At 28.7% G+C, this 16,286-nt stretch overlaps 1 protein-coding gene across 3 annotated transcripts in view; it reads left to right on the top strand.

Annotated features, from left to right (window-relative positions):
• The window catches only part of LOC107455815 (FERM and PDZ domain-containing protein 4), a 404,769-nt gene that overhangs the window by 342,785 nt on the left and 45,698 nt on the right, over positions 1–16,286 (top strand). The gene's annotated exons all lie outside the window — the stretch shown is intronic.

Genomic DNA, 16,286 nt, shown 5'->3' with positions numbered 1-16,286 from the left:
AAAAATTGTAATTTTTATTACTTAACCTTGACAGTGACAATAACGGGTACATCGCAACAGCTGGCACCTCTGCTTAAATAGAAATACACTCTCACCATACAAAAGGGTGGCCAGAGTTCGGAGTTGGGGGCAACCTGTGGAGTGGCAATCCTGTAAGTTACTCCCGTTTTGAATTTTAAAACGTTGCTTGTTTCGAACTAGAAAAAATGAAGCATCGCACTCCCAGTGGCACCACAGTGTCATCACATGCGCAACTTGTGCACCATAAAAGGTTTTCATTGCTAAATATCGTAAAAGGTACTTTGCCTAAGTGTCTAACCTCAAAACCTTCATTTGCTTGTTTAAAACTTGAAAAAAAAATGCGATTTTGAGCTGTTGCAGAATCGTTTCACAAGATGCGTGGGGTTAATGCTGGAGCTTATTGTGAAATTTCGCCACGAGCAGATAACTTTTAATTCAGTTAAGAAATTAATTTCAGTAATAATAATATAACAAACCACATTTTTAAAAATTCTGAAGAAGGAAATTTTACAAAGGCTTAGTTTTTTCCTTACATATTTGAGTTGAATGTAACTCTTAAAGATCAGTAAAATACTAACATAAATCACGAAAAGTGTTAACACTATTAAGTTGATTTTTTTTCTTTCAGTGTTTAACACGGACCGGAAGTATATAAAGTTTACTTCCCTCCAGGTTTAGTTGATTTATGATTAATAATATATAATATATAATATATAATATAATATAATAAACAAATATACTTAAATAAATATTTATAACACTCAGTTTAGAAGTATTTTTAAGTCAACCTATTTTTTACGAAATTAAAACTATTGCAGTATATTAATTGTTGTACGAATTTTAATAGTAATATTGTTAGAACAAAATAAATTTATACAATTTAAAAAAGTTTTTGAGAGCCTTGTTTTAACGAGATTTATAGTATAATGAGAAAATTGGAAACTTTTTGATAAATAGTTTGTTTAATATTCAAATAACTTATGTAACATATTGATGTCGAAGTGTTAGTGATAATGTGTTTATGTGTCTCTACATCGTGCAATTGCCGAAACATGAAAAGAAATCATAAACAAAGCTTTTATATTTTTCTTTGCAGAGTAAATAAAATACAATAAACACATTTTAAGCATTCATTTTCTAGTTTACTTTTACATATTAAAACTTCTACTTTTAACAATTTCCGCCGATTCGGATTTAACGGATGCATCATTGAACGTTTTGACTAGTTTCCAATGCTAACAAAATTTAACCTTAATTATTTTTTCAGAACTGCATAATAATTTCCATCATCACCAACTTCAATATTCTTTATATTTACTCATAAATAAAATTTACTAATTTGAGAAATTAATCAACGCTTTTATTAAAGCGGCTTTCAAAACTTTCGATATGCCATTAATTCAGGCTTCGTTTTTGATAATCGAAATTTGTGCTCACCCTTTTCGCTTTCAAATAATTTAAATGATTGTGAAAGCCATTCTTAATCTTCATAAGATCATTCATTCTCGCATTCTGAATCTTGTTTGAAATGCATTATCATGAACCAAGAATCACAAAAGGGTAAATGATGGTGGCTGACAATAGTTTATCAGATCTCTCTCCTGTCCATCTCCATAATAGATTCAGCTATGATCTGCTTACATTCAGGCACGTCATTAATACCGTTAATTGTTTATCCCTGATCCACTATACACATTAACCCATTCAGTTATAAAAGGGTAATGTACATTATAAAAGTTCTGACAGGTAAAATGTCTTGCAATTAATTTGTTTTTAATATACTATATTTGTGTTTCCCAGCGTAAATATATCCAGAAATGTTTTTTATCAAAAACAAAATTTTATGGCTTAAGAATTTAGACTTTGGTAATAAACAATATTCAGTTTGTGTAAGAATAAAAATAATTCATGTCGACTTATAAAAATGCTTAATCAGTCACGCCATTAATACCGTTAATTGTTTATCCCTGATCCAACATTAACCCATTCAGTTATAAAAGGATAATGTACATTATAAAAGTTCTGACAGGTAAAATGTCTTGTAATATAAATTTGTTTTTAATATATTCTATTTGTGTTTCCCGACATCTCCAGAAATATTTTTATGAAAAACAAAATTTTATGGGTAACACTTTTGAAACAAACGATATTCTTTTTGTATATGAATAAACATACAATCGAGGCTCGACGTCCGGACAAAAACGGATGTTTTTATGGGGGGGGGGTCGTTAGATCAAGAGTGCACAATCATTTATGTTAACTCATAGATAAAGAAAATATTTGATAAATTTCAACAAAACAGCGCTTTAAGTTAAAGAAAGTCTCATAACTGGCAGAAAAGTTGGCAAAAATAGAACTTTTGTTACTTTAATAGTACATACGTTAAAGTAACCTTTAAAATAATATGCTAATTCGGGGCTACAGTTTTTGATAAATAAATATGTTAAAATAACTGCGAAGAGTACATCTTTCAACACTGAGAAGAAGAAAAATATGGTCGACACTATCAGAATATGGTAAAATTTACTGTGTGTGTAGCACCGTGGACGCACCAAATTGTGGAAGCATGGTAGTTTTATCCTGATACCTTAGAAAATGTTATAAAAGCTATTTATTTGGTTAAATTAACTTTCTAGTATTATTTTTTTACTAAATTTGTGGCAATAGAAACTATAGTATTGAAAAGCAGAAATTCCAGTAAACCGTTACCATGTGGACGGAAAAATTACAAAATAAATGGTTTAAATACCGTGTACTTTGTATTTTTTTTAACCAAAATTACAAGGATTTTTACCAGAACTGTCATAACCATAGAGTACGGTAATTTTACGAAAATTTTTATTTCTTCATGAACTTGAAAATAAAGCGCACAAGAGGATTGACATTTCACAAAAATGTGAACTTAATTTTCAAATAAGAAAAGTAATATTAATAAGTTTATTGTAGCCTTTGAAAAGAAAATTACACATATTATGACCATAAATTACGAACGTGTATGACTTAGGATTAAATTTCCTTCATTCAAAGCAATTCAATATTTTTCATATTTATTTTGTGATAACACGAAAAGAAATAATACAGGGTGTTCCAAAATTCTCTTTACAACTTCAAAAATTCATAACTTCGAAAATAAACAAGATATTTATATTCTGTCTTTTGCATGTATTACTGCAACTAATAAAGTTTTGTTTAGTACACTTCAACATGCGCACCATTGGTGGCCCTAAGCACTTCCAGTCTGTAATCAATTTCAAGCCAGGTGATGTAAAGATAATTTTGGAACACCCTGTAGTTTAAATTATTCCGCTAAAAAAATTTTTTAAATCAAATGACTAAATTTAGGTCGCCATAATGGGATTAGTGTCTAATAGATATTATATAATTAGTTAGTTATAAGTTTATTAGTTAGTTATTAGTTAGTTAGATATAATTAGTTCTAATAGATATTTAAACTAACATCTTCCTGTAAAAAAAATGGTTTTTACCGTAAAAAGTACCGGCACCCTCAGTGGCGGTACTTTTAACCGTAATTTGATCCAAAAAATTTTACTGTGTGCCCAGACCCGGAGTCAGGTATTTCGCTCCGTAATAATTATGCTTACATCGTGTTTAAAAAAGTAAGCTAATACCCTGGTTCCGTTTTTCAAATTTGGGTTTAACATCGAAATGGCGCATTTCGTGTCGTGTATATTTTTTTAAATACGCATTTTGAAATATGTTCTTTTTTTTAACCCATATTTTTAGGCATATCCAATTTTTTATATACACAAAATGATATTTACGCATGTTTCCATTTTCTTAAATAATCATTTTGAGTTTTGTTCATTTTCTTCAATATGTTTTTTGAGTTGTGCCCATTTTTTAAATACTTATTTTAAGCTATCCCCATTATTTTAAATACACATTTCGAGCTGTGAACACTTAACACGCATTATTTAGATGTGCATAAAATTGAAAAAGAAGAACTCACAGAAGATATACATAAGACTTAATTAGAAAAACGTGTCTTTAAAGCGATTAACGCATTTTTTTAAAAACTTAACGTAAGGATAGTACACTAAAGAATGTCATTCCTAACATACAGTTATCCATTTAATGTCATATTTCACCGATAATTACCGTGTTTCTCGACTGGCTTCTGTGTCATCATTTATCAAATTTAGAACAAATTTTATTCTATCTTCTTTTTGAACCTAATTACGAAAGAATATTTTTAAACATCTTTAATTGAAAGCAAAGTCGTGCCAACCAATAATGGATTTATCTTAGTCGGCGATTTACAATATTGATTTCTTTTACTTAGACATGACTAAGTAAAGGTCAAACTTGTCTTACAAGCAGGACATTTTTTATAAGAAAAATAATGACTCCTTTTACTTTTATTCTTCCTTAATAATGGTCATTTTAATAACGTTGATTATCGATTTTTCATTACATGAAGGAAATTTTTTTTTTTAATTTTTGAGTATACATTGTTGAGAAACAATGCTTACTTTTTTTAAATGTTTTACAATATTAACGTTTAAAAGTTTTGTAATGCTTAAAAATGTTTTTGTGAATGCTGATTTTAAATAAAATTAATTTTGCTCCCGGGGAATTTTTATAAAAGATATTATGTTTAAAAAAGTATTTTAAAATTGTTCAAATCATTTTAAGCGTCCAATTTTATTTTATTTTTTAAATCAAAAATGCTTAGTTTTTAAAATGAGAAAAATAAGCAATCTTTAACCAATTTCCTTCCGGCTTAAATTCGCAAACATTTTTTTAATCCTTTCAAAGTTTTAGCTTTGACGTAATTTTTAGCTTCAAATTAATTTTGATTTAAAAATAGAAATTGAATAAATTCTTTAAATAATGACAAATGTCGCTTTAAATAATCACGAATTGTAATTGTTAACAAATCGCTATTTCAATTTATGGAAAACTTACGACGCCAATATCTATTTCAAAATAGTTACTATGCATGTTTTAAAATAGTCCTTTGTATGTTTTAAAATTGATTCTATAAAATTTATTTTCCTCTCCCATCTGGCATAACTTCAGTGATTATTTGGACAAAAAATCATGTTTTTATGTAAATTTAAATTTGTAGAAATCTGTATGTTTGAACATAAATTAATTTTTTTTACATCTCAAATCTCTCTTTGTGTGTATAAACTTTTGTGTGATTTGCGATTGGACATGAATAATTTTCTGTAGGCATAAAAACCTAAATATTTACATCCATACAAAATGTGTAAAAATTATAAAATTTAAGTGTCATGAATTGCAAAACCTGAAAGCTGTTCTTTAATAGCTCTTTTTTCATATAATACGACGTTTTCCCTTAATGCTAATTTCATGAATAACCTTACAGTTATCCATAAGTGTAAGGCAAGTTTCGTCTAAATATATACACTCTTATTAGAAAAAAATTCAGTTTTGTAATTATATAGGAAAATTTTCTCCCCTACCTCATCGTTTAGGGTTGTAAAAATAAGAAATAATTGATAATTGAGCTTAATTATTTTCATATATGTGAAAAAATACTGCCTAATTTGTCGTTTTCAAAAAAAAAAGAAACTTTAATAATATTTCCAATATTTAAATCAATACAGTAAATTGGGATTTATCATTTCTGAACATATAAATTCCAAATGCTTAAAATTTGCTTTAAAAATTATCAATTCTCCAGCTTGATTTATGACCAAACAATAGCTAATATGTTTAAACGCTTATAGGACACAAACAAAAGCTCACAAGGAGAAACAATCAGAAGGGCACATTTCAATCACATATTAAAATGAAAAGCTTATGATCAATGCACTACAGTTATAGAATTTAAGAAAAATTATTAAACTTTTCTCGACATAGATTAAAGTGTTAAATTTTCAATAATATCGATTAATAAATTTTCATTTTGGACGGCTATTTGTAAAAAGAAATGGTATTTGCAATACTGAATAGCATTCCTTCTAAGATAAGTTCTGGCCGTTAGTTACATTAAAATATAGTCCGATATGTAAAGCGGTCAGGCTTTAAAGAAGCATTGCAGTCAACCGAACTTACTGCCTTTTTTCTAAGTTGTTTCATTTTATCTTGTACAGCAATCAGGAATACATATCTTCGCCGTACTGTTAAACTGTTTCACACTGAGATTTCATTTCTTGGAGAGAAAATTTTGAGAAGTTTAATAAGAGTATGACATAAAGTTTAAGTGAAAGGTTTTTAAATCTTTTCTTCATGCATTCTATGCATTTAAGAAATTCAAATAGAACACCTACCACCTAGAACCTATTATTTTCCTCTGGTGATTCGTAGAGAATATTTCTTTAGATTCCAGTTTTCGTAAATGGGTAGCTCAAAATTTGTTCTTAGGACAGAAGAATAATATTCCTTTTTTGGTACTCAAATTAGGAAAATATCTTTCTGCCAACATTTTAAGTCGAAAATATTTTTAAATTTTATATATCTATTAAATTGTTAATTTTTCAATTAGCTATTAATTGTTTTTTGTCTGAGACAAATGTAAGATCAGATTTGCAAGAATATGATGGAATTTACCAGTTTTCTGGCTCTATGTGAGTACCAAAATTTATACCATACTCCACAGTATCATGACAAATCTATCTCATTTTACTATATATTTCAAAATCATATTTTATTGTTAATTTTACCAAAATCATAACCAAAGCGCTTCGGTAAAAATTACTGAGCTTCTGGTATTGCCATAGCAATGGTAAATTTACCGGAGTGCTTTGGTAATGATTTTGGCAAAATTAACCACAAAATATAGTTTATAATATGAGCTAAAATTTCGTAACTACGGTAAAATTTGGTAACTTTATCATGATACTGTAGAGCATAGTATAAAAACTATTTATTCGACTTAATTTTCTTTTCAGATTTGTATTTTTTACTGATCAAATGGCAATAAGAACTATTATTTTGAAAACCATAATTTCCAGAATTGGTATTATGTAGTTGTTGTTGTTGTTAATTTACGTCGCACTAGAGCTGCACAATGGGCTATTGGCGACGGTCTGGGAAACACCCCGGAGGATGATCCGAAGACATGCCATCACAATTTTGATCCTCTGCGGAGTATTTTGGTCTTATTAACAAGCATTATAGTTTATTTTATCAGAAATGTCATAACCATACAGTGAGATAATTTTAAAAGAATTTTTTTTTCTCCGAGCATAAAATTACTAGCTGTTTTGCTGCTTAGCTCTTTTTCTTTATTAATGATAAAAGGCATAAACTATCCACTATTTTCCCATTCTGTGTAAGTTTAGATAAATTAAATACATGTTACCTTTAAATTTGTATTTAACACTTCTAAAATTTAACCGTATTGTTAAATATTTAACGCTGCAGGTGTACATTTCGCACTTTTAAAACATTCTCCATCAACAAACTTCTAATTGTATTTAGAATAATTTAATAAAGTTTAGTAGATTTAATAAAAAAAAAACTTTTATGATTCCGTGGTTTATCTTTCCTTAAGAAAATCAAAGAAGAAAAAAGAATTATTTCTCCTTCTTTTCTTCTGGAAATTCCGGCAAAATGACTTGATATCACGATCATGCACGTGTCTGGGAAGAGTCTCATGGCGTGGTATTAAAAAGTCTCCATTCATCAGTGTATTTGTAACCGCTTCATCCACAAACAACTCGATTAAGTTTTCTAATGGATTTAAGTCACGATATGGGATTGAAACATTACATTTCCGTGCGATCGTGAGCAGCATTTCGAGTGTGGAGTGTTCGAAAAGTGTTTTAGAGATTATCAGAAGCGTTCAAAAAGTTATTTCTTTTGTTTAAATCGTTGAGACGCTTCAATGGCCTGACGTGATATTATTATAAATGAAAATTTTCTGAATGTGTTTCCAAAATAATGAAGGTAAATTAAATTTGAAAGCTTAAATTTGATAGAAAATATTATTCGATTTTATTGCAAAGTGTTTATTTTTGTCTGAAACTATAGTTTGTAAATCTGTCAAAGAACCGTAAATAAATTTTATGTGTGAAATATTTCGTAATAACAGTGATTTATTAGCTTTTAACTATATTAAATCAGAAGTGAGTCATAGTAATAGTCTATAGAGCAGATTTATTAATTATTGACTTTTGGTTTCCTATGCTATGTTAACACAAGTAAAATCAACAGGGATAGAGATACGACGTAAGAGGGAGGGAAGACGTTAACGAATTTTATTTTGAAAGATATATCCAAGACTGAACTTGAATATAACCGAGTCCCGCAGTGGACTGATCGTTAAGACACGGTTCCCAGCAGATCACCGAAGTCAAGCATCACTGGCTACGGTCAGTGTGCGGGTGGGTGACCACTTGGATCAGTCTGCGTAGGGACCAAGGGTGTGCGGTATTGGTCCTCGTTAAACTGTGCTACCGTAAAGTGCTCGACTTCGCGCGCAGGTCGTCGGGCTACCGAAGCGGGGGTGCCATCCCTTCCGCAGAGGATCAAAATTGTGATGGCATGTCTTCGGATCATCCTCCGGGATGTTTCCCAGACCGTCGCCAATAGCCCATTGTGCAGCTCTAGTGCGACGTAAAGTAACAACAACAACAACATTGAATATAACCGTCTGTATACAAGCTTTCTCATTACCTAGATTTTTCAGTAATTAAAACCTCTCAACTTTAGTAATGTAAGTGGCTACGTCATTAGTAATCGCTTACGTCACATAACATGGTATTAAATTTTGACTTTAAGAAACGTGTTTTAGTTGCCTTGGAAACAAAAGAAAAAGAGAAATCATACTTAAGAATTTAACTTAATTGATGCCGACTGGCCTGTGTAGGGGGCAGGGAACTGTTCTTGCATCAGAAAGGTCCTGGGTTCGAATCCCGGGCAAGGCATGGATGTTTCTTCCTCCCTCTGTGCTATGTCCTTTCTCTTTTGTGTGTGAATGTGACCCGCCCTATAAAAGGGCTGAGATTGTGCGAATGGCGTGGCAGAAGTCGAATTCCTGGCCATAGATGGCGCCACTGAAAAACAGAAACAATCACACCCCCACTGCCTAAACAGGCATACCAAGAAAAAGGAGGAAAAAAACTTAATTGATATTATAATATTGCGAAGAGCATTGTTTTTATTGTTCATTTGGGACGTTTTCGTGTGGAAAAACAGTTCCGTCATTTGCTTTGCGTCAATGTGCAAGACCCTATTAAGATTAGATATTAAATGCTGCGCCTTAGAAATTATTTAATACAATAGCTATTTTTAAATAAAACAATGTTTGTTTTTTCATGGTCTTTTTTATTACTTTAAATATTTTCATTAACTTTATTGTTATAATAGTGAAATAAAGAGTCATTTCTAGCTTATGAAAATATTTATAATTTAAGGTCTTAAATTCTCCTTGGATTTTTTTAAAGCTAAATTGAAATATGCTAGTAGTCATATTTTATATTTTAAAGCAAAATTCTCAGTTCATAAATTAGCTTTGTCCAGATATATTGACCAAGCGTAGAAGTGGGGCTTTAACCATTACCATTTACACGGAAGCCGTTTCCCACCTTATCAAAGAAACATTGTTATTGTGACAGTCCGTTTTAGCATGAAACCTCCCGCTGTTAAGTTACTGATTTAGTTCAGCCTTGGCATTGACTTACTCAACCGTGTTTCGTGATCTCAACAATAGGGGGCAATATTTGCAGAGGTTGTTTCAACTTCTAGTAAAAGATTTGCTTGTATTGATTTCTAATTTTTTTTCACATTATCTTTCGATTTATTGTCTTATATTATTACTTGTTTTCGATGGCAAAAAATTCACTTGCAAGTGGAAGCGGTTGATCTGCTTTTGGATGCACTATGCGTCGAAGCACTAACTATCTGAAATTAGGATGTTTATATTCATTGAAGACCCATTAATCCGTTACAATAGAGTAATGTATCAAGAGGAAAGAGTATAAAAAAATAGTCAAGTTCTGCTATGATGTCAGCGGAGGACAGCAAGACTTCCTGTAGGGTTTGTTTGCTTATTAAGATAGATAGTGAATATGACACCACGTTTTTTTTATTGCTACTGCACTTTTCAAGCGTGTTTCTATAAATATGAATTCAACATTGAATAATATGTATACTTAACCATCTTGTTGTGAATTAAACTTCTAAATCATTTTTCAATAAATACAATAATATAAAACTTTTGAAAAGAGCAACGGATAACGAAAAAAGAATGAGTAACAAGTATTAATTCTGCAAATTAATAATTTAAAGCGGGGCAAAAAAATTATTTGTATTATTCTGATATTAATTTGCCATAAGTAGTATAAATGTATAAGTGAGTATATATATATAAGTAAGTATAAATGTATTAGTGCCATTAGTAATCATGTCGATAATTACAATTAAGATGGTATTAAATCTTGACCACGAATTAGTGCAGTGCAACCAAAAAAATTACTGTTTATAATTAAATGTTTAAAAATAAATATCAAATTGAAGTTCATACGTCTGTATAATTATCTTAAGAAAGTATGAACATTACAAACTACTTTTTAATTTAAGTGTATTGTTTAGATTAATATTTTTGTTTTTGTAAATTACAATCTCTTATATAAGTATCAAAATTGGCTCTTTGTAATTTTTTTCTCAAATAAAACAGCTTTCAAAGTTTAATATTTTCGGTACATTAAAAGTTTTTATTTTTAATTTCAAATTTGGTTACAAAAAACAAGAGAAAACATATAAAAATACTTCAGAAAAAACCTACAAATAAAGTAAGGGAGTATGGGGTACAGTGGTTCACATCTCAGGGTACCAACCTTTATGGCTTACATTTAGTCAACATTAATTTATTTATTTAACTATTCTAGTCAAATGAGTATTTTACGAAACAAAATTTCCAAAAAGTGAAAAAAGTCAAAATATTCAATTAAAATGAAGCTAAGAAATTTTATTAAGCGAAAAAAAATCAAAAACAGAGAATTCTAAAATTTTTTAATGAAATATTTAAAGACTTACAAGAAAATGACATCCTTGAATTTTCCGAGGACACGAGAATAGAAAGAACCGCAACAATATTATTAAATTACAATATAATAATAATATAATAAATAATAATAAATTATACAAAAAATTTTAATTATTTATATCTATATAAATTTATTATACTATTTTTATTCGTTTGTTAATGTAGAATTCTTATGTTTCAGTAGTAATTATACTTTTATTCAAATATTTATTATTTTTAGAAATTTATCATTTTCAAAAATTTACTATTTTATCATAATATTGAGATATTTATTATTTTCATTTATTACTTTTAGTATTAAAACTTTACATTTTATTTATATATGTAAATTTAATTAAAATGAATGCTCCATTAAAAATTGTACTTATAGGCACATTGAATGGTGGTCCACTGTGTCCCATGTAAAAGCAAAATAAATAATAACACTGGAGTTTTATACTGACTATAAATGTGCAAATAATTTTTAAAAAGATAAAAACAACAATATTTTTCCTTTCTAGAAATACTATTCAATATAGGGAGTAGATCGATCCTTACGAAATTAAAAAAAACTTCAAGTAGTTTACAAATGAAAGATTTCACATTACGAATTTATTTGGATCGATTAGTTTTTTCTTTAAAAAAAGGGAACAATTTATGTAGGGAAAGTTAAAAGAAATGGAACCAAATGCTAATCCATTTTCTTAAGCACCATTTTGATCTGCGTTCATTTTTTTCGCATTTTGAGCTGTGTCCATACTCTTAAATGCGTATTTTGAGTTATGTCCAGAAGAAAAGCTCACTGTCAACGAAATAAAATAAATATCAAACTCTATTTGATAGCATCATCAAAATTACAATTTCGATTATTAAAAAACGGGAGAAAAATAATATAAAACATTTTACACCACTTTTACTTGCTTTATAATTGGAAAAATGTGAAAAACAGTTTCAGATTATTTCATCCCCTTTTTAAAGATACTGAAAACTCATATTTTTATATAACAAACCATAATCTTCCCTCCAGCGTTATAATCTTTCATCAGCTTCTAATTGGAACGTATGACGTTACAATAAAATCATTTAAAATGAAATTAACTAAACAGACGACGGATACTATCTATATGTTTTACTTGTTTTGATTTCTCTAAAAAAAAAAGATAAACTTCCAATTTTAGAAATGAAAGCTTTAATAGAAGGTTTATGCATTCTTAAGAGTTGAAAATTAAATTAATACAATGTTATTTGTAACGAATAATGATATTTTCCTTAGAGAACAATTCATTTTCTATGAACTTTAATTAAATTGTATTTCCTTCGTCTTTATTAACTCAAATATTTGAATAAAAATGACGTTATCGATTTTCCTTCAGACGGATTTCTATTGTATCTGAAAACTTTTTTTTTTCTTTTTCACTCTCCGAATCGTAAAAAAGCATGACTTATCTTTATAATCATTTCCGTGCGCTTTCGCGAAGTTGGATAATATTTTGCTATAGAAAAAAAAGTCTTTTTGTGTTATTAATTATATACTCAGTATTTAAAAGTTTTAATTTTGAAAAAATACATTATTAAAGCTTAAAAAACACAATTTAATTACAAATATCACCTTTCACAGTTTCTCTGATAGGTTGAATAATGATAGAAATAATAATTGAAAAATAAAACCATATTTTTGTAAAACAATAATTTTTTGTTGACACATAATTAATGAATTAAAACACAGTTTTTTATAAAAGTTCTCTAAGCATTTTTAAAATATAAATAAGGGAACTATCCGTTTAAATTTTTGTTTCAAATATCTCTCTTATTTTAATACAATGTTATTAATTAACAATTATTAACATAATAATGTTTTAACTAATTTTGAAGTATTGTCAAAAATAAAGTTAAAAAAGTATTTACTTAAAGGGTGAAAAACATCAAAACAAGTTTCTTTGATAAAATTTGAGAGTATTTCGTACAATTATCTTTCAACTTCCTCCAGTACAAAAAAAATACTGTTTTTAATTTCATTTTTCCCAGTATTGATTCATCGGATACAGATAGCATTATTTTTTATCACTTAGGACTACTCACGATCACAATACACTAATGCGTGTACTTTTTTTATTCATTTTTAAAAAATATTCTAAAAATATATATTAAGAGCAGCCATTAAGACACACCCGGTGTATTTGTAACATTTAACAGTTTTAAATATTTTTATTTGATTAGTTTTGAGTATTTTTACGTATTCTGCATATTTTTATTTTATCGCCATTGAATAGCCGACCCAATTTTTTGAGTTTACTACTATTCACCCTTTGGTCGTATGTCTACTCTCAGCCGCGAACGCTTTTTTACCGTTCCAGTAGTATGTCTGCTCTCAGCCACCACAGCAACTATGTTAGCCACATCTTAATCGCAAATTACATATTTTGCGGCACTGTGTACATGAATAAAAAGTGTTCTGTATGTTCAAACAGAAAAATTAAAGGCGGAAGACGCCTAACTAATCATTTTTGCGATTCATGTTCTCGAAAACAAGAGCTTCACTTTGGAGACTGCTTTGAAGGATACCACACGATTGAGAACTATAAAATATAATTTTTACAAAAAATTAAAACATATTATTGTGTTACATATGAGCAATTCTACAAATAAACGCCAATTAGGCGGCCAAAAAAAAATTTAAAAATTTTTGGGGGGCACACTATTTCTACATGAATTTTCGTCTTTTTTACACCCTAAACAGGCAAGAAAAAATCGTGAACATGATATATTTTCTTTGTGACATACTTCAAATGTCACATACTCTTTCTGACATACTCAGATAAATCTGAGCCATTTATTCAGATGAAAAGATTTTTACATAAATATAATATTATTATGTCTCTCTAACATGTATATATAGAGATTTCATACTATAATATTATATTTTAGCATAAAAATTGGCGTTTATTTGTAGAATTGCTCATATCGTCACTTTGAAACTAAACCGTGGTAACTCAAAAAAGCAAGTTTTTCAGGAGAGCAATTTCTAACTTTCCGCGCTAATGCTAATCGCGCCTATGCGATAACGATTTATCTGCTCTCTTAATTAATTTTATGGAACTATGAAGATAACACTTTGTTTCTCTAAAAGGGTGATTTTTTTTTACACAAAATGACCCAAATATCTCATTTTTCGATTTACTACGGTTAGTTTCAAAGCGACGATATTTGCAATTCTGCAAATAAACGCAAATTAGGCGGCCAAGCAAAAATTAAATGTTTTTTTTTTGGGGGGGGCATGCTATTTCTGCATGAATTTTCCTTTTTTTACACCCTAAAAAAGCAGGAAAAAATATTAAACATGAAATTATTTCTTTGTGACATACTTTAAATGTCAAAATACCAATTTTAAATTTTTCCCGATTTTTTCAATTTAGGAACTTTGATTAAATTTTTTTATTTTTGTTTTTTATACTAAAATATAATCTTATAGTACGAAATCTCTATAAATACATGTCAGAGAGACATTATAATAACATTATATTTATGTAAAAATCTTTTTATCTGAATAAATGGCTCAGATTTATCTGAGTATGTCAGAAAGAGTATGTGACATTTAAAGTATGTCACAAAGAAAAATTTCCATGTTCACGATTTTTTCTTGCCTGTTTAGGGTGTAAAAAAGAAAAAAATTCATGTAGAAATAGTGTACCCCCCAAAACAAATTTAATTTTTTTTTGGCCGCCTAATTGGCGTTTATTTGTAGAATTGCTCATATATCTAAAGTTTAAAAAATAATTAATAAATTCTATTTTTCGTTTATTATCTTGCATATTATGTATTACTGCTTGTTCAATGAAACTTAATTCCAACCAGCATGACACGCATGTATAAACTTAATACGACCGCAAAGGTTTAATGTTTAACTCCGTAGCCTTGATTTTTGAACCCAATCCAGAAGACAAGGGGTATCCTGGATCAATTATTGGAAAAAAATTGATATTCTGGAAGACTTTTTGATGAAACTAACCCGCATTTGCGTTACATGGAGAGGAAAACCACGAAAACTTCGCACTGTTAGCCTAATGGCAGGGGGACTCTAACCCATCACTCGTCTATCACTAAGAATATTCTATTTTATATTTTATGTTATTTTATTTTATAATCGTCGTTGAACAGATAACCCAATTTTGAGTTTACGACTGCCAAAGTTCAACTCCGTAGCCTTGTAATTTTGAACCCAATCCAGAAGACAAAGGAACTCCTGGATCAGTACCCACAGAGTACTGATTGAATTGATTTGGTATTGATTTGTTATGGGAACTTAGAAGACTTTCGACAGATTTCTATTTCATATTATGCATACCTATACTTTTAGTCATTAAAAATATGAAGGAAGTAATTAATTTTTGAAAATGAATGAAAGGAAACTTAATAGCGCCTAATATTTAATATTTAAAATGCTAAAAAAAATAATTTCCTTTCTCCACTCCTAGAAAAAAAACTTTTAATAAAAAAAACGAAAATGCACTTTCGTTATCTCAATTCATTTGTTTTTCATTTTTTTTAAATGCCCGCTTTAATGAGATGCAACATCACAAAGAAACGTCTGTTTTAAATAAGGTCACAAAAAGCAAAAACAAAACATAATGATCGTCTTCCTGTTTATTCCACCCATCTTTATGGTAGAAATAACTCAAAAAGCATTTTTTACTAATAATTATCAAGATACCGTCAAATAAGGTTTCCAATTAAAAATCATGCTTTTTTTATTTTTTCAAGTTGTTTCATTTAAAATAAACTGCATAATAAAGGGAATAATGCTTTCAGTTTTACGAATTTCAATTAATACTTCGCGTTTATTGAAGCAGTTGCTAGTAATTTGATAAATGAAACGTATAAAATCATGCGTTTTTTAGTGAAAATAACTTTTTTAAACATCTTCCAATTTTATCAATGAATTTAAATATTTCTGTTTGATGGGATTATACTTTTAAAGTGTAATTCAAAAGCATATTCTATTAATTTAAATTTCGACTTCATTAATTTCTACGAGTTTCTTTTCTTTCATAAATAATGATCCTTTCATACTATGAAAGGAATACTATACCTGATTACTTTCACATTTGTTCAGATTTTGTTGAAAAATTGAAAGCATTTTTAAATCTTAAAAACATAATAGCTTTAGAAATAGTTTTCTTCCCATTTAAATTTTCATTTGCACAATTGTTTTAAAAATTATCCACTGTTATTAATTTGTTGAAGTTGTAAGTTTCTTAATTACATAATTAGTTTAATTCTTAATTTTGTTTTATATATATATATA

This window comes from Parasteatoda tepidariorum, chromosome 1 (assembly GCF_043381705.1).
Source record: "Parasteatoda tepidariorum isolate YZ-2023 chromosome 1, CAS_Ptep_4.0, whole genome shotgun sequence".
Taxonomy (NCBI): domain Eukaryota; kingdom Metazoa; phylum Arthropoda; class Arachnida; order Araneae; family Theridiidae; genus Parasteatoda; species Parasteatoda tepidariorum.
Note: the sequence above shows the minus strand (reverse complement) of the source record. Positions and strands in the feature narration are given on the sequence as shown.